Genomic DNA, 21,182 nt, shown 5'->3' with positions numbered 1-21,182 from the left:
TGTGAAACCTTACTTTGCCGTTAATAGCATAGGTCTCAGAATGAATATTTCCTTGGGGAATGGTTGACATTAGGCCTAGGGAAGTACTGTGATGATCTTGAATCTTTTCCTTGGTTTTGCTCCTTTGTTTGTTGTTATGTCAAAATTACTAAGACTCAAAAAATTACAAAGACTCATTAAAGTATTGATAGATCAACTGGCATACTGGAGGTAAAATTGAAAACTCCTTCTTCTGGGTCTTGAGGTAGAGCTATTCTCAATTTTCTGAGAAAGCACTAGATTGATTTTCCAAGTGGTTGTATAAGTTTACTCTCTTACCAGCAGTAAAGGACTGTTCTGCTTTCTCTACATCCTCCACAGTATGTATTGTCATTTGAGTTTTTTGTCTTAGCCATTTGAACTGGTGTAAGATGGACTCTCATAGATTTTCTGATTGCATTTCAATGATGATTAAGGAAGTTGAGCATTTCTTTAATGCTTCTCAGCCATTCAAGATTCCTCTGTTGAGAATTCTCTGTTTAGCTCAGTACTCCATTTTTAATTGAATTATTTTGTTTGTTGATGTTTAATTTCTTGATCTCTATATATTTTGGATATTAGTCATTTGTCAGATGAAGGATTAGTTAAGATCTTTTCCAGTCTTTAGACTGCTGTTTCATTCTATTGACAGTACTTTACTTTACAGAAGCTTTGTGCTTTCAGGAGGTCTCATTTATTAATTGTTGATATTAGAGCCTGAATGTTGGTGTTCTATTAAGAAAGTTGTTTGCTCTTCCTGTGCTATGAATTCAAGGCTCATCTCCATTTTCTAGTCTAGTAAATTTAGTGTATCTGGTTTTATCTTGAGATCTTTGTTATCCTTGGGCTTCAGTTTAGTTTAGAGTGATAAATATGGATCTGTTTGCAATTTTAAATATGTAGACCTCCATTTAAACCAGCACCACTTGTTGAAGATGATTTTTTTCATTGTTTTGATTTACTTCTTTGTCAAAAATCAAGTGTTCATAGGTATGTAGGTTTATTTCTGAGTCTTTGATTGAGTTCCGTTGATCAACTAGTCTATTACTATGAGTACCATGAAGTTTTTTAAAAAATATTTCTCTCTAATGTAACTTAAAGTCAGGTATGAAGATACTTTCAGAAATTCTTTTCTTGTATAAGGTTGTGTTTTGTTATTCTGGGTTTTTTGCATATGAAGTGTAGAACTTTTCTTTCAAGTTCTATAAAGAATTGTGATTGTATTTTAATGGATAATGCAGTGAATCTGCAGATTTCTTTCACCAAGATAGCCAGTTATATCCCTCCTAAGTATGTACCCAAAAGATGCTCTAACATACAACAATAGCAATTGTTCAACTATGTTCATAGCAGCTTTATTCATAGCAGCCAGAATCTTGAAACAACTCAGATGCCCCTCAACTGAAGAATAGAAAAGGTAATTGTGGTACATTTACACAATGGAATACTAATCAGCTAATAACAAAGAAATCATGGAGTTTTCAGGCAAATAGATGGAACTACAAAAGGTCATCCTGAGTGAGGTGACCATGACCCAGAATGACACATAGGTGTGTATTCACTTGTAAGCATCTTTTAGCCATATAGTACAGGATAAACACACTACAATGCACACACACAAAGAAAATAAGTAACAAGGAATATCCAAGTGAGGATGCTTAAAATTCATTCAGAAGATGAAATAGAATAGACAGCATTAGTGGTTGAAAAGAGGGAACAAATAGGAAAAGGAGCTCAGAGACAAAAGAGGGTAGAGATTAGACATGGGAATAAGGAGGGCAGGAGGACAGAGAGCCTGCAGAAAGAAGAGACACCAGGGGCAGGTGCATCTCTGTGAAAAGCTGGAGACCTAAGCCAGGGTAAGATTCTGGGAGGATATAGGAGTGACTTTAGCTGAGGCCTAGTAGCAGAGGCCTCACAGAGATAAAGAGGATATTCTCTAACTAGAGAGACTCCTAATAGGGGAAAGGGAACACCAACACACCAGAAATATTTCACCCAAAATTTACCCTGCCTACAAGATGTGCATGTATAAAGATAGAGCACATATAGAGGGAATATCCAACTAATGCCTTGCCCAACCTAGGACCCAGCTCATGGGAGTAAGCCAACCTTGAAACTATAAATGATACTCTTCTATGCATGCAGAAGTGAGCCAAGCATAGCAGTACTATGAGAGGCCACACCCATCAGCAGATTGAAACAGATGGTGAGACTCACAGCCAAACAGTGGACAAAGACTAAGGAGTCTTGCGGAAGAGTGAGGGGGAAGAATAGAAGGACCTGGAGGTGACAGGAGCTCGACAAGGAGACTAACAGAGCCAGCTAACCAGGACCCAGAGGAGCTTGCAGAGACTGAAGCAGGAACCAAGGCCCATGCATACATAGACTAGACCCAGGTCCCCCTACCTTGATATGGCCTATGCACAGCTCAGGTTACATGTGAGTGTCCAAGTAAGTAGAGCAGAGACTGCTTCTGAAATGTACTCTTGCTTGCTTATTAATTACTTTCTATTGGTGTGGGTACCTTGATAAGCTACAGAAAAGTAGGATGCACTCAGTCCTGATATAATTTCATAAGCCGTGGAGGATTGGCTAGGAGGGTTCAACTTTTCTGAAGAATAAAGGAAGGGGAGGGGAGAAGAAAGAGATAGTGTTGGGCCAGAAGGAGAAGAAGGAGAAGGGTGCTATTGGGATGTTAATTGAATTAAATTTTTAAAAAGCTCCTTCTGCAAGAAGCCTTGAAAGGTTTAACACCAGAACAATGAGATAAAATAACAACCAGCAAGAAACTCACAAAACACAATTACCTTACTTCATAACACCCATAACTAGGCAACAGAAAATGGTGGATACCTTTGATCGTAGCTTTCAGGAGACTGACGTGGGATGATGGAGACTACATAGCCAGTGTGGAATACACAGCAAGAGTGGGAATTTGAACAAGGAAAATTATTCATAATTGTCTAATAGAGTTAAAGTAGTCAGTGACACAAAGGACCAAAGTGATAAAAAAAAATTTAAAAAAAAGGACCAAAGTGATGACTGAGTGCAATTTATACTAATGGATTAAAACACATCACAACTAAATTCAATAAAATTCTCAAAAAAGTAATTACTAAGAAATATATTTCTTAGTGATCTGATAAAATGAAAGCTAGACAGTAATCTATAAAAATTAAAATGTATACTTAAATAATTTGGTAATTATTCTGTAGTATGTGAAAAATCCTAAATACTATGGATGCCTATATTCAACTGTTTAGAAGGTAAGATATGCTGCAAAGCTTAAACAAAAATGAACAATATAAAAATATAGAGGAACAAAGAAAATGAACAAGTATTTGTAGGTGGTATATGAAAATAAGGAGCATGTAATTATTCTTTTCACACTTATTTGTTTTATTCATATGGTTTGCATAGTGTATATTTCTAGCTATTCTTTATCTTAAAAATAAGCTAGATTCTTTCAAGAAATGCAGTAAAACTAATATTATGGAAGAATAAATATGGAAATAGACCATATTTTGGACCTATGGTTACACTATATAGCTCAGAGTGTAAGAACACCATATATATATATATATATCAAGGTGGAGTCAAAACCACAGTACTCTTGTTTCAGTCTGGTAAAACTGGGATTACAGGCATATGCTAGCAGGCTTAACTCAAAGTGCAATTTTAAACCTTAAATGAAGTTGCTGGAATATTGAGCTGAGGAACATGTGACATATGTGGATTTCTACAGACTTTATTGGCATCTTTTGAATTAAACATATTCATATTTTGGCCAGAAAAAGTGATGGATGGATGAATGAATGATATCATATATTATGTTTGAGAATATGTTTACAGGCTAATTGATGTCAGTCTCTTCCTCAGCCCCAAATAAGTATTTGAGTTGATAAAATTTTATAATACTCTAGCAAATGCTAGAGTATAAAACAGGCTTCATGCAGCAAAAGTTAAACAAACATTTTTTCCAATCTATGGACATTTTGAGAAGACCCAGGAGGCTGGTATGTGATTAAAACATCTAGAAAAAGAAAACCTATGTTTAGTGTCATATAATCCAAAGGGCTAAGGATCAGGCTCAAATCCTTATCCATTGATTTCTGACACATAACTGTTAGAACAATACTAAAATATTGTTGACATTCCCTCCAGTACGCTTATCTTGGAGCCAATCAGATTCATTTATTTACAGCCTGTATATGGAAATAAGTAGTATATTTTTTTTGAGAATTTTAAACTTAGCCATATAACTTGAAAATAATCGATATTCTTTGAATTAATGCGGATTTTAAAATAAAAAGCACATATGTTTCTTGGATGAATTTTTAAAATATGTACATCTTACAATTATTTGAAGATGATATTGGCAATTGATGGCTATGGGGAGATGAAAAGTCAATTGTCTTCATATATATAGCTCCTGAGAGGCTACCCAGTCTCCGGTAGCAGCCCACATGCATACACATAAAACCGACACTAACATGAATCAGTGGGCACTTGAAAAAAGCACATGAAACTGGGAGAGAAAAGTGGTGGCAGAGACTGGATGAATTTTAAGGAAGAGAATGAGAAATAGATTTGAACGAAATATATTCCACGCATTTGTGAATATTAAGTGAAGTATTTAATATATACATAATTTTCTGTTATACTTTCATACAGCTGTCTCAGAATTTTATCTCACATAAATGTTTTCATATCTACTTGACTGATGTACAAATTCATTTGACATGTAAACAACGTCTTACTGAGAATTGTAGAGGGCAGATAAAAAAAAAGGGCCTGAGGGTAATGAATCTTTCAGATGGTTGCAATACTTTTCCTTACTGCATTTCCCAAAGAGCAACACAGACAAACAAGTGTTTCTCCCAGTAATCAAAGTGAAGAAAGCATTTTAATTCACCGTTTCTCTGGGTAAATTTCTATATAAAGAGTTGGTACATTTTCCATTTCAAAACTGTTGTGATATGGAATTTTAAAAAGCTGAAACTGAAATTTCACTTTCTGTCATATCTCTCTTACTGTTCAAACTATCTTCTTATCAAAGTGGTTTTAGACCAATAAGTTAAATTCTAATAAGAAAGTAACAGGGAAACTAAGAAGACAGGATATGCCACAGTGAACTGAATTTTGTCTGAGGAGTAGCCTAGAGTTGGGAGATGCAGTACTGTTTTATAGCCACATGTAAGTAAGTTTGTACCTTCATGAATCAGTTAATGGTTAGTGGAGGTCCAACTGTAATGCCTAAATTAATATCTGTCCTGTTTGGAGGCTCCTAGCAGAGCAATTTCACAGGAATAAAATGTCTGTTTTATATGAAGGACACATAGACGATATAGTTCAAGAGACATTGTAGTCATTTTCTTCATACATTATAGTGTGTTTTGAAGATGAAGTTTAAGGAATAATGAAGAGGAGAGAGGAATTACACACTTTGTAGTTTGGAAAGATCACTGGCATGCTAGCACTAATACAAATGTGTTGGTAGGATTTAGAAAATGTAACAATGTCTGAAAAAAGTCACTAATTTTCCAAGGATAGAGACAAAATAAAATAGCACTCTAATTAGATGGGGACGGGGTTGGGGGGAGTAAAAGAAGTGTGACTTTAGAGTTCAGGTGGTGTAAATGAGCTGAAAGCTTTAAATAGAAGAAAGACAAGGAGATGTTGACATTCCTGGCTGTGTTTGTCAGACCTCAGAGCATAACATTTGGGCCCCTTCCTCAATGAATGATGAGTCCAGTGCTTCTTCACTAGATCCACGAAGCCCATGCTTTCTTCTGTCTTTCTGTTCCAAGATATTTTTTTTAAATATATTTTTTTTTATTAATTTATTCTTGTTACATCTCAATGGTTATCCCATCCCTTGTATCCTCCCATTCTTCCCTCCCTCCCATTTTCCCCTTATTCCCCTCCCCTATGACAGTTCCTGAGGGGGATTACCTCCCCCTCTATATGATCATAGGGTATCAAGTCTCTTCTTGGTAACCTGCTGTCCTTCCTCTGAGTGCCATCAGGTCTCCCCATCCAGGGGACATGGTCAGAGGTGTGGCACCAGAGTGTGTGAGAACGTAATATCCCACTCTCCACTTTACTGTGGAGAGTGTTCTGTCCATTGTCTAGATCTGGGTAGGGGTTTAAGGTTTACCGCCTGTATTGTCCTTGTCTGGTGCCTAGTTTGAGTGGGACCCCTGTGCCCAAATCTGCCTATCATAATGTTCTACTTGTAGGCTCCTAGGACCCTCTGGGTCCTTCTACTTTGCCTTTCTCTCATGCATCTCACATCTAGAGTCCCACTAGAATGTCCTCTCCTCTGTCTCTGTTTCCTGGTAAGTGAAGGCTTTCGTGGGACATGCCCGTTGGGCTAATATGCAGATATAAGTGAATATATACCATTTGAGTCTTTCTGCTTCTGAGTTAACTCACTCATTATGATCATTTCTAGCTCAATCCATTTGGAATATACCCAGAAGATGCTCCAGCACACAGCAAGAAAATTTGCTCAACCATGTTCATAGCAGCCCTATTCATAATAGCCAGAACATGGAAACAGCCTAAGTGTCCCTCAGTAGAAGAATGGATAAAGAAACTGTGGTACATATACACTATGGAATACTATTCAGCTATTAAATATATTTTTTATTGAAAATTTCCTTGCAGTACAAAGAAATTGCTGAGCTACAGCTTTTGAGGTTGTATTTAAGGTCAGCACTAATATTTAAATCACAAAAATGTAAAGTCATTATTTCTTTTTTTTTTCTTTCTTTCTTTTTTTTTTTACCATCAAACAACTACCTATCTGTGGTTAGAAAATGTTTTAATTTGAAACATAATAATTCCTATAATATGTATTTTCTAGAGATGTCTTATGATGGATAAAATGAAAGAACAATGGATTCTGTAGAATGTAGTAGTTTAAAACTTAGAATCTAGAAATTGTCACGTCTGCCTCATGTACACGCAAATGATGTGATTTAAAATATTTGAAGAAAGTTACAGTTGGCTTAAGGAAAATATGGGGGGAAAAGTGTACAAATATTTGAAGAATGAAGAAATACACAAAGATAAATATGGAGCTTCTTCAATTTGCCTAAGTCTGGACTTCTCTACCTTTGAACTCTTTCCTGATGGTTGTGGGTTGAATGATGTACAAAGGATGCGAGCTAGGAGATTCTATTTCAGGACAACCAGAATGATTCTTTCACACATATTGTTTTAGACAGTGATGTGATACAGGAGGTGTAAGAAAACTCTTGGTGCAGAAATTCTGTACTTTTTCTAACTGTATTTCATTTAGTGTTTCACCATCCGTGAGAATCACAAGATGCTCTTTTTCTTAAAGATAAATACCAGGAAAATCCCTTACTCCATATGAAACTACTTCCCCAGCTTTCCCATATTCTAAACTCTTATGAGAACTGTTCATGAAGAACCATTTCCTTATTTCAAGTTTTTTTTTTTTTGTAGCCTGCTTCTCATTTCTTCCCTTCTGTGTCCACTATTTACTTCTAAATGGATTTTCTATATTTTAAACATTCATTTTTAGTAATAGCCCTATAAGTTGTCAAACAATTTCTGTATTTCTTTTTTAGTTATTACTATAACAAAATCTCCAGTGATAGATGACATTATGGCTCACAGCTTTGACAAAATTGTAAAGGCCTGATTATGACAAGTAACATCCAGATATAGTTAAGGGCATCTATTAGCAGGTGCTAGGGAGTGTGAATATATTCATATCTGTACATTTGTTATCTTGTCTACTTGTTATCTTTCTATAATATCTCACATTAACACTGGGAAATAAATAACAATATAGTAACACTTTGAGTATATGCCCAAACAATTTTTAACCATAGCACAATCTGAAAGATCAGGCATTGAGTTATAAAATACTGTAAGAACAAAGAAAGGGTGTTTTGTGTGTCCAGGAGTTTTCAGAGCACTGATTATAAACAAACCAGAAAAAATGTGTCCAAGAAGTTCAAGAATTTGTGTCTGAGATGGACTTTGAGACTGACATACCTAAGAAACATTTCCCTGGAAAAAGAAATAATTTAAGTAGGCAACAACTGTGAATGAAAATGACCCCATACACTCATAGGGACTGGCACCATTAGTAAGTATGGCCTTTTTGGAGAACTTATGGCCTTATTGGAGAAACTATGTCACTGTGAATGTGCTTTGTAATTTAAAATGCGCAAGGCAGGCCCAATGTCATTCTCTCTTACTGTTGTCTATAGACCCATATATAAAACTTTTGCTTCTTGTTGGCACATTATTGTACACTTGTAAAATTTACACTTGTTCATTTGAATGCTCATTTCTCTACCCCAGTATCTGGTTTCAATCCAGACATAACACTGTAATATTTATTTAAAATTTCTCCTGTCTCAAGTCTGTGTAAACACGTCCACCATTTGTTCTCTGTTATGCTAATAAAACAGTGAGCAACCAGTGCTTTGTAATGGAGACAATAGTGTTGCATAGCCAGGTGCTAAGAGGCACTGATTGGGGGAAGTCCAGTAGGCATGTGGGCTTTTCTGTGCAGTGATAACACCCTGAGATTTGCCTCCAGCTCTGACACATTTCCTTTCTTCATTGCTGCATCTCTCAAAACTTTCACATGCTGTGAATCATCACTTTCTTGGTATTTACCCACTCTGATTGAACAAACCTCCTATGGTATTTTCATGAAGATGCACTGTTTTTCAGATGACATAAATATTTCATTATTCCTAATAATAGCTTTATAGAAATTCTGACTTGATTTATACTATATTAGAAGTAAAAGCTAAACTGTTGATAGAAAGTTTATGACTGCGATAAATGCTTTTGTTGACCTCCAGATGCCCCATCAACAGGCAGGCTTGAGAGAGCTTCGTGGCCTCCTATAAGACAGAGCAACACAAATCCTGGTATGTAACTTAAATATATACAAGATCCTTTAAACTTCCCATGGACCCAAAATACAGTGGGGCTACAAAAAAATGTCTAAGTACAAACCTGAATGTCAAAAATACAAACTGTTTTGTTGCAATTTCTTATATATTGTCAGCTTATAGAATAAAATAATGTCATTCAATTTACTTTGTATCTTGGAATGAAAAACACAAAAAACTATTGTCCTGAACTAACTATAAACTAAGAGATAGCTGGAACATGTGTAGCCATGCCAGGCCTAATGGAAGTAATATATATTCTTGCAACCTCTTGGCAACCATTACCCTTTAGAGCTTGTCAATCTTGGTCATTCAGAACTCACTATGAACTTATGTAATAGATATAGAGATAAGAAATTGTTAGGTTTAATGAAAAAGCATGTAACATGTTGTAATTTTTATTAATCTGTTTTGTAATTAATTGTCTGTTTGATTATAAGGTATTTTTTCTGATGTGGAGAGCTTTGTCTCAGAACTAGAAACGTTCTGACCAGACAACAAACATGACTGAAGTTTTTAACTCCATCCACGTTTTCTCCTTGAATATGGGTGTGAGAGAGAATGGTCTGTTTTTATCTCTTTCTTATTTTTTTTATTTCCCTGTATATTCACAATTAAGTTAATAGACTCACTGCTCTGTTAAGAGCAGGCATACTTTAGGTTACTGGAGATCTCTGCAATGAGGCCTATTTACAGATCAAAGAGCCTCCTTTTAGATTTACCTGCAGTTTTGGGGTAGAAAGTACTTTTCGAGTCCTGCTGCAGGTTAAATACAAAACAAAACAAAAATGGCAACAGTAAATTTCTCCTCCTCAGTGACAAAACAGCATGTACTGAGCTGCAGGGAGGAAACCCTCCCTTCCTCTCTGTCGTTATTGGCTGCCTCTTGTAAACCTCCAAATGTAAAAGTTTTTTTTAATCTAGGTATAGAGGAAAAAAAAGAACTTTTAGTCACTGACTGACCCCAAATGGGAGAGAAAGAGGTATTAGTCACCAGTCTGCCTGATTCAAAAATCTGCAACACCTGCCTCAGTTGCCCTCCTCTGGAACTGCCAAAGCTGGGCTTTGGTACACAGGTCCAATGAGTGAAGGAGAAAGATACAGGAAGTAAGCTATTGAGCTACTTGAGCTAGGAGAAGAGGACCAGTAAGCATCAGGAAAAGTGAACTGGAGCTCAGGATAATTAAAAGTGCCAGTACAATGGGAAATTTGGATGGGAGGAAGCTGGACTTGCTTGGAAGTTTAGGATAGAGTAATTATTACTCAGTACTGTGCTCTGGGTTAAGTAAGTCATTTGTGGTCTACATATGTCATTACTTAGGTAAATATCTGGTTAAAGATAAGCCGTCTCAGTACTATTCTTATGAATTAATATCCACATTAATATTCATTCAACATCTTCCCTCTACAGCACCACATCTGTCTGAGTGCCTTCAGCCATGCTTTCTGCCATGAAATAATGCACTATACCTCTGAACCTGTAAGCTGGCTACAGTGAAATGTTTTACTTTACAAGAATAGCTATGGTCATGGTGCTTCTCAACAGGAATAAAAATCCTAAAACGGAAGTCATAGCTATTGACGATAATATTGTGGGCCTGGCATTGTAATAACTTTAGCTAGCTGACTTGAAAATTCTGCTTTGGAGTTTCTCATAGTGAAAACGGAGCAGAAATTTAGAACACTGGATAGAGTTTAGCGGAACTAGATGTTTCAGAAAATCTGTAGGCTATTAATTCTTATTATTAATTGCGTATAATTATTATCATGGTTTTCATTAAACCACTACCATATCAAATGAAAGACACAGACACTTATTATATTTAAAGAAGCCTTATCTAAGCTGAGGTAGGGCAGATAGATATTAACCCCTTAATCTAACTCGCTATCTCTCAGCCCCACATGCCATTTGGTCTGCTTCCCATCCAATTTCTCTATAAACATGTGTACATGTTCTTCACTTGGACTGCTTCTTGCCGGGGGGCCGGCCCAGTGATGGCCAAGTCCTACAGAGGAGAAAAAGAGTCAGTGAGGCAGAAAGGAGCCTCTTACGGGAATCTAGAGGATTGTTGTAGCCTGACAGACTGACAGTCAGAGTGCTTCTTTATTTATATAGAACTCAGAATGCAGGGATAGATGAGTGTTGTTCCAAAACATAGATCACGTTATTTTTTGTGCTCAGACATATGTTTTCGCTTCTGTTTGGTCATAAGTTTAGTCATCATTGATAAACCATGACAGAACAGAGTTATATTTGACCATCCTTTTCCATCATCAACCCCACAACCAAACTTTTAATATTGAAGTTTTAAGGGAGTATTTTGCCAAAGCATGACAGGCTGTTCTTAGGATGGTAACTCTTGCAGTTTCAAGATATTAGACAGAAAGAAAATCACCTACCCAGCCTGTGAAGATTCCCATGTCCCAAGCAGTGTACTATCAACTTTTAATAGTCACCATGCTAATTTTCATTAAGCCCAAGAAAACCTTCAGGCAGGAGCTGCTGCAGCTTTATTCAATTGCTGCCATAATACAATGTTTATAATCTTCATGTGTTTTGTTTCTTGGTCATACAAGAGCACAGTGGCCCTATATGAGTAAACTTTTTCTAAGATCTTAATATTCTTTTTTTTTATTGGCGATAAATATTTTTAATAAATAAATAAAAGAAAGAAATATTAAAACTGAATTTTAATTTATAAGTGTAGTTGTGGTAGCTTCCAAGAAGCCATACTGAGACAGAGTTAGAAATACAAGAAGTTTATCAAAATTATACTTGTAAAACATTAAAGAGACAGGGGGAATAGTATGGGAGATGGGGCACTAAAATTTATGATAGAGATCTAATAGCCTCATATCATTTATCCATACATTTCTTCGTGCATCAGTATAATTAAGAGACTTTTAACTTGATATGCTGCCAACTTCTGTACTCTGCGAAATATTGTTTTCCTTCTCAGATTTACTTAGTTCTGATTATCTTATTCCTTTGTAAATGCAGAGGCAGATGTGCCAGGAGTATCTTTGAGTCCCAGCCTCAGAAGATCTCGAGCGTATTTACTTGAGTTACAACCTACGAGGCATAAGGAAGACTTTCAAGTAGAGCCAGATAAATGATATATCCCCTAAAATTGGGAGGGGTATGACCAGGACGTTCCTGGGGCAGCTTAGAGGCAGTACTCCTGGGAGAGGGCATGCATGGTTCATAAGTAAATATCCAACAACCCAATAACCCAAAATTGCACAATAATAAAAACCCTCCAAGAATGTAATATGTAGAGGTCAAGTCCAAAAAGTGGGTGACTTCACACGGTGATTCCATCATTCAGCTCAGGTTTTCTGAAGCTTTATCAAACAGCTGTGCTGGCTTTATGACTTAAAAAAAAATAAAAATAAAAACTAAAATAAAAAAATAAACTGTTCTCAATTAGATATGGCTGTTCCAACTTCTCTCCTCACCAACCTCATAGTTCACTCGTCCTGACTCATATGATTATTTCCTACCCCATGGAGACTTTGCTCCTTTTTCCTCCAGTACCTCTCTGCTTCCATGATTCTTCTGTTTCCAAAGCCCACAAACTTTAGCTCCACACCATACTTCTGTCCTGCCCAGGTGTAGGCCTTTTATTCAACCAATCAGGTATAATTTAGTAGGAAAGGATACAAATATTATTTTGGGATATGTGAGAGTGTGCCTTTAAAAGGTAACAAGCAGGCCTTGGGGAGAAAATTAACAATCAAATGCAAAGCAACATACCGTGCAGTTAAAATACACTAAACCTAAACCATAAGCTAATTTATGGACTGGAGATATTCCAAAGTTCATCTGTAGAGAAAAGTAAAGCTAAGCATAAATTGCTTTGTATTTTTATACCTTTGAGTCTTGCTTTCAACCCAAAATTTTAGGGTAATTTTTGAGAAGTACTTTGAAATATTAATATTTTCAAAAGGTGAAGAAATTCGCCATTCACAACCTTAATTCAGAGACAATTTAACAGAGTTCATAATGTTTTTGGTGACCCACAATCACAAAAATTACTTTCACTGCTACTTTATAATTTTGTGATAGTTATGATTTCTAAAGTAAATTTCTATGTTTTCTGATCGTCTTAGTCAATACTTATGAAAGGATTGGTACACTCCTAGGCTGTAAAACACCAATATACATTGTCTTTGTGTCATACTTACAAGTTCAACAGCCCTATTAGCATCTACCTGCGGGTTCATCTTTTGATGCACTCTTGTTTCTGCTGCTTGCACCTTCACTGACATCAGAATCCATCCTCTTCAGCCTTCCAATATAGAATGAAAACCAATCATTCCCCCAGGAATGCTCCAGCCTTAAGCACTAGACTTGGGCTGCTGAGGTATCCAGCCTCACAGAATTATCAACTATCAGTTTACCACCCTTTCCAGTATGAATAAAGCCACTGCTCCACTACCAATACCACAAGCCAATCTAATACATACATTTTTTAAAGATTTATTTATTATGTATACAGTGCTTTGCCTGCATGTACACCTGCAGACCAGAAGAGGGCATCAGAGCAGATTGTAGATGGTTTTGAGCCACCATGTGGTTGCTGGGAATTGAACTCAGGACCTCTGGAGGAGCGGTTAGTGCTCTTAACCTCTGAGCCATCTCTCCAACCCTAATACATACATTTTGATATGTATTTATTCTGTTGGTTCTGGTCATCTAGAGAATCCTGGCTAATGCAAATATCTGAAATCTACTTATAACATCTGTATGAAGCGTTAATTATCAAGTCAGGAAGCCACAACCACTGAACATTTACAAAAGGTGATGCAATTTTAAGTGTCATTACATGTATAATATTTTCTTATATCTAACTATAAAAACACAGCTCTGGTCTTTCTAATAGTTTCCTATACTTTACCATGTAGACAAAGAGAAATAAAGAGAAGAAAAAGTATATTAGATATATTAGAGGCATGGAATAATTAGAGAAGAAGGTACTGAAGGTTCATAATTTCACCTAAGTATGACACGAAGAACACATAATTGTTCAATTAAAGTAAAAAAGACGTCCTAGATTCAATGTATGTGGAAAGCTTTGTCAAGTTTGCCATGTGAAGTGAATATATTAAGACAAGAACAAAGTATGTGTTAAATGGTAGTTTGTATAATAATTGAATAATGAACATTCATCTCTAATCCTATCTCTTTATCTTCATAATTTTTAAAAGAACTGAATATGGTGGATGTGAAAAGTGAATAGAAAAGTATGCATGAGAAAGTCAGACTAGTCAAAGAACAGTGAAATCCATACCCTGTGCTTAAAATAAGAGTGTTGTCTTATATCTCCCACAAAGAAAGAAGGAGGTTTTGATATTATAAACCAATTTTATTCACAAAGCTCTACAAATATATGAATATCTACGAAAGAGTGAGAATTACTTAAAAAACAACACTGAAAGAAAGCTTTTCAGTATTATTTTCAGCTCTCTTACAATATTCACAAATAAAAATCATATTTTGTAGCCTATTTTATAATTCAGCAATATATTAAATACATTTTCATGTCAATTAATGAGTACATGTACCTTTTAAGCTTAATTATTATATTATATGCCAATATATATGAATATTATAAAATAGATTGTTCCTGTTCCATATTATCTTATTTAAATTGATTCAAAGATTAAATATAGTAAACAACTCTAATTTACATAGAATGTAACATAGAATGTAATATAGAAACTGTAGTTAAATGCTACAAAGGAAAACAATTAGGCTATTATCCTAACGGTTAGTATGGTGTAAAAGTAAGTTCCAAACTTTACCAGCAAGAATTCTTTCCAGAACAATACTCTTGAATCCTTCACTGGGAAAACAGCTATCTTTCTTTCAGTCTGGAAGACTGGTTGTCAAGAAGCAGTCTTTGCTGTTATGAATTGTGAGAGAGAAATCAATGTTTTCCCAGTGATCCATGGGTCAGTGAGCGACTGCTACCAAAACATGTCAAATAAATAATAGAATCCTTTTGCTGCTATCTCCAGAGTCAAGAAAATGTAGCTCCCTCCACCCACTTGCCTCGTGAAAAATTTTACTATCTTGGATCCAGATCTCAGGAAACTGTTGACACAGCAGTTGTGGTCCAAGAGTCTTTGGTCCCTATAAGACAGGGGCTGATCATAAAAATTCCCTCTTCCCTCAAGAGTGTTTATACTGGGTTTAATCAGTGATGAGATAGCCTTGTTCCCTTCTGGACCCCAGGTCCATGTAGAGACCTCAAAGAAATACTTCTAAAAAACTTTCAATAAAATGATGATGGTTTCTTGTTAATCATAGCTGATAAATCAGCTCCATCTAAGCAGCATCAATTGTCACTGTAAAACAAAGCCTTCACGGCAGTATTGCTGGTCTTGTATTAATCACAGCAGATTCTTCAAGCAACTCTGCCCAGCCACCATGAAATCTTAGTCTAAAATATCACACAAACACTCCCAGGAGAGTCTGACAGTCACTCTCCAACTTCCTTCTTCCCTTCTTCCAAGCTTCCCTTGTCTACATGTCTCACAGGATTCTTGTCCTCAAATCTCCCACAGAACAGACAGTTAATCTGTAATCACTGAATGGCCTAGGTAGTGCAACATTGTTCCACAATTTTCACAAAAGCAACATGGTTAGGTCTGTTACATCAATACCTCATGTTGTAAGTACTAATTTCTATCTTAGTTTTTTTCCCAATCACCACAAACAAAAGCAACTTTTGGAAGAGGGGGCTTATTTTTCTCATGGCTTGTATTTCACTATGAAGAAAGGGCAGGATAGGAACTCCAGGCAATAATCTACAGGAAAGATTTGAGGCAGAAGGCAAGTAGGAACATTGTTTACTGGATCGTTCCTATGGTTTACACAGTTTTCTTTTATTCAAATACAAAACAGGACCACCTTCCTAGAGTTGGTCCAACCAACAGTGATCTGGCCCTCCCATATGAATCACTAATCATGGAAATGCCCACAAGTCAATCTGATGGAAGATTGCTCTCAAAAAACATTGTTAATTTCAAGATGCCTCTAGCTTATGTCAAGTTGACAATACACTAATTAGTATAACTGATTTCAGGATAGTCAACATGCTGTATATTGCCTTGGTTCTGCAGTAAAGGGAAGCTGGCAGATATTCTACAGACAATATTGTTGAATTTTCTTCATTCCCTAAAATTCCAAGGTATGTAAACAAGCTTAAGAGAGAGCTTCAGGTCATGAAGAGGAAATAGAATAGACAACAAAAGCCATTGAAGAGAGGGCACAGGATAGGAGAAGGCGCATGGAAAGAACTGAGGGTGGAGGACAAAGATGGGGGGAACAGAGCTAAGAAGGCAGTAAGTAGGCTTGTAAAGACAAGAGAAACCATGGCCGGAGGCCTCTCTGTAACAAGCTGGAGACCTGTGACTAGATAGGCTTCTAAGAGGATATGGGGGCGACTCTCGGTGAGGCTTCTAGTATCAGGTGTCTTGGAGACCAAAGAGGACACCCTCCACCAGATGAACTCTGAGTAAAGGAAGGGGAACACCAACCCATCCACAAAATTTTGACCTAAAATTTACGCTACCTATAAGATGAGCAGGGATAAATATAGAGCAGAGATTAATGGAATGTCAAACCAATGCCTGACCCAACCTGAGAAACACCCCATGGGAGAGAGAGCTAGCCCCTGACACTATTAATGATACGTTGCTATGCCTGCAGACAGGAGCCTAGCATAGCTGTCCTCTCAGAGGTGCCGTCGAGTACAGATCAAACCAGATGCTGAGACTCACAGCCAAATATTGGAAGGAATGCAGGGACTCTTCTGGAAGAGTAGAGGCAAGAACAGAAGGACCTAGAGGAGATAGGAACTCCACAGGAATACCAACAGAGCCAATTAACCTCGGCCCAAGAGGGCTTTTGAAGACTGAAACACCAAACAATGACCATGCATGGTTTCGAAGAACCAGGCCTCCTATATATGTACATAGACAATGGGCAGTTTGTTCTTCATGTGGGTCCTCTAGAAAAGGAAGATGTGACTGTCTGTGTCATGGAGTCGGATGATTGATTTTTGATCACTTCCCCTTGGTGGGGATGCCTTGTCAGAACACAGTGGAAGAAGATCCTCTCAGCCCTTATGCTACTGGATGTGCTGGTGTGAGTTGAGGGGGGGGGTGGCACCCTTAATCTGAGGAGTAGGGAGGAGTGACAGGGTGAAGAGGGAGGGAGGGTGGTATGGGGAGAAGAGGAGGAAGGGGGATAAAAATTGTACTTAAAGTGAATAAATATATAAATAATTAAAAATAAATAAAAAAATTTAAAAGAATGAATTTTAAAAAGAGAGTGCCTCAATTTTTATTCACTTCCATCTCTAATTTCAAGTGACACTAGAAAAATTTGTTGATAAAGTTAAATAATTATATCACAAGCTCAAGAAATGCTAGCCATCCCTACCATTTTATCTTATGGGCAACTCTGTAAACCTGTCTAATTATTTCCTTAAGACAAATTTCTGTAGGTGGAATTTTATAATAACGGGACATATATACTTATGTATTATAGTAAGAATTAAAAAGTGAAAACTGGCCACATTTGCTCATCTGCCTGCAAAGTATTAGGGTAACCATTTTTTTATTCTGTATCCCGCAGAAAATATTTTGTTCCCATCACTGCTCCATTTTTGAGAGAATAAAGTACACACATATGAAAAATTAATTAATAAAACTAAGCAAATTTAGATAACTTGACTCCTCATTTTAATTTCTTCAGGACTTTTTATTTATTGTTAACTTTGTTTTCACACATTTGTATGACTTTTCTTTTCATGTCTCATTCATCTTTAGAAGCTAGTATCTTAAATTTGAACATTATGTATTCTTGTGGTGAAAGAAAATTTGAAATTAAGACTTTTACATAGCATGCTCATCCCTTTTTTCAGACAGATTTTGTCACAATTTGACTGAGATTACATTAAATGAGTTTGGTTGCCTACTGAATGAGGAGCAGGTAACAGATACTTGATCACTCCTTAGGCTATTGTATATAGTAACTATTATCCTGTTTATGTATATATTCTAGTATTTTCTTATAGAGTAATTCCATGTATTTAACAGCTTCTTCTGTAGAGTATTTATTATTTCATCTGTCTTTTTATTTGTAGTCTAGATGATTATTGCGCTGCAAAATATTATTTATAATCATAAATAATTTAAACTATAAATATTTATAGTTTCTCATAGTGAATTAATTAGTTTAAATGATGATTATTGATACCAACATCAACAGAAATAGAGCAACATCTAAATATATTTTGAAGCAAAGCTGTTGGTGGCATTAACTACATTAGGATAGTAATTTGTTTAATGAATATTAATATTATTTTCTAGTAGGTACAATCGAAGTAATATTATCCTTCAAAACATCAGCACCACTAAAGGTTATTTATACATCAGGGAATGTCAACTTGAAATGACAGTCCTTTTTAACCCTAAGTTAAGGATGTTTCACAAATACGCAACATGTATATTGAGTCAAGTACCCTAATTATTTTAATAAAGATATCATTCTTAAAGTCTACATTTAAGCTTTTATGAATAACAAGTTATATATAAAACAAGACACAACTGACTGTATAGCATCATTGGGGTATACCACACAAATTGGCAACTTACTGATTTTCTATTCCCATAAATTTAGACAGTACTCTAGAGTAAGAGAGACCAAAGTGCAACTCCAGGTACAGATTTTTCAACTGTCATTGTTACTTCCAGTTTCTGCATTAAGTCAAAAAGGGAAGAAGTACATTGAGTGTACAGTGGTTCTTACTGTCAGACAGCAAACACCCTGCCTTTGTTTCGTTACTGAAGTAATTATAGCTTATGATAGTTAATATTGTTTATTTCTGAATCGCTATATAATTCAGACATTAGGAGGATGGTATATTTCATTTTATGGAATCAATCTATACATGTGTTGGGTTTAGAGCTCTAGCTGTTTCTTATTTTACAGTACTATCAAAGATCAGAATTTGGAGGAGCAGGTTACAGATAACTGAATTGTTCTACAAACAAATATAAAGGTAATTTCTACTTTTCTACTTTTAAGAAGATTGAGTTCCTTAGAATGGCGATTACACTTAAAAATTTAAGTGTTCACCGATAATAATATACTTTATGACATTTTGGTACATATTGAATCAAAATCTCTTTAAAAGTATGCTACTACCATATGCAAGCCTTCAGTGTATGAACACTATTAATTTGGTGCTCATATGTGGTTAATTTTTACAAAGTAAAGATGTCTCTGGGTTTTACTTTATTTGTGTCAGTTACACAGAGAAGAAAAAAATTATTAAATCAAAATCCTAGTAAGACATGAGTCTGGAGAATTCCTTCTTTTACTATACAATGAAGTAATTTCTGAGTGTTATATGGCCAAGATCTAAGAGACCACGATGTTCATGAGAATGTTGATATTCTAATGAGTAGTGCATGTGGGGCAAGGAAGAAAAATATCTAGCAGGAATATTTCTGAGCAAATGAAAAATATACATATATGGTGACTTTAGATTTGGATTATCTAAAATTAGGTGATTATATGGATGAATTAGATGTTCTTCATATGTTAGCATACAGCTCCTCCAAGTGGTATTTGGCAAGGCTGTTAACATTTATAAGGTGGACCATTGGCTGCAGGTGGGAGATCAAATAAGTTAGACTTGAGGGGTTTTCGACCTAGACCCAGTCCTAGCTTGCTTTCTGGTTCCTGACTGACGAGGCAATGTGACCAACTAAAGTTCTGTGTTTACAGTTGTGCCCTTTTTTGCTTGAGTACATGTATCCTGAAGACATAAAAACAAAAACAAAAACAAATCATTCTTTACGAGCTCATTGATTTACATCAGAATTTTATATGCACCAAGATAGGAAAGATCTTTTCTTCAAGGCTGTCAAATACAAATAGCCCAAAAACTAAGAATGTAACAGTTATATTAAGAAGGAAAAAAAAAAGTTTCTTGTTGCACCAAAGGTAAATGATCTTCTGATCCTTAAAGGCTTTTTGGAAGAGGAAATACTTTTTACACCATATGTCTAATACATATAAAGGGCATGAGTTCTTCCACAGGACACCAAAAGGGAATGCTTTAGCTTCTTTCTCATATGTCATCAAAATATGGAAAACACAGTAAAATCTAGGCAATATGTGACAGCAAGATGTCAGAGGTACATTTGCTTCAATCTGATTCTACTTTTTAAAAAGAGATAACTGTGTTTACTTGTAAATTGTAAAAGTCTGACAACTTATTCTACAAAGCATTGATTTCTGATTATTGAGCCAATGAAATTAATTAGAAGAAAATTGATGTACCTCAATGTCTATTATTCATATATATATATTCATATATATATATATGATAGTGCTATATATATATATAGCACTATATATATAATAGTGCACTAATGGGATGTCTGAACTGTAAAGCACATTTTATATTCCATTTCTTATGTGCACACACAATTTTCACCGTATCCTTTCACACATCCTCATGCATCCTTTTCTCCTAGATCTTATTAACTATAAGAAATCCTGTATTGTGTGTTTTGGCATATTATACTGCTGATAGAAATGACCAGAATTATGCAAAGATGTATTTTCCTTTTCTTTTTATTGTAAGAGATTTTAATAGTAGCCTTGACCTTAGTATCTCTTCTGTAAAATAAAGGTGTTATACTATGTGTAATGAAATGTTCATGACACTTATTCCTGCACAAAAACAGTCAGCCTGACATTACAACAGTGGTTGTAATAAGCATACTGATGGCAGTTGAACATGAATGTCATAAAGTTCTGGATTTCAGCATTACCACTAGATCGGTGTTAGTCTGGGCTCTCCTCATGATCACACCATGTTCCCATATTCCTGGCTGTTTGAATCTTTAAGCTTGCAAAACTCATTGCTGGCATGCTGTAACTCTGTTAGTTTATAGTCTCTTGTGCAATCCCACTGACAGAAATCACACCAATCACTAGAAAGAAGACTTAGAAGCAAAATAGATTCTTACTGCTTAAAAAGCTAAAGTCATTCTGGAGTTGTGAACTGTTGTGTGGTGTTAATTATAGTTATTGGAGGTTGGTTTTCAAAACAGCTCCTATGTTCAGGCTTGTAAAACTTAAGTAATTAAAACATAGATAATTAGGCACAATGA

Source organism: Acomys minous (assembly GCF_964271855.1).
Source record: "Acomys minous genome assembly, chromosome: 3".
In the NCBI taxonomy this organism is placed as follows: domain Eukaryota; kingdom Metazoa; phylum Chordata; class Mammalia; order Rodentia; family Muridae; genus Acomys; species Acomys minous.
The sequence above is the reverse complement of the archived record's forward strand: the minus strand, read 5'-3'. Positions refer to the sequence as shown.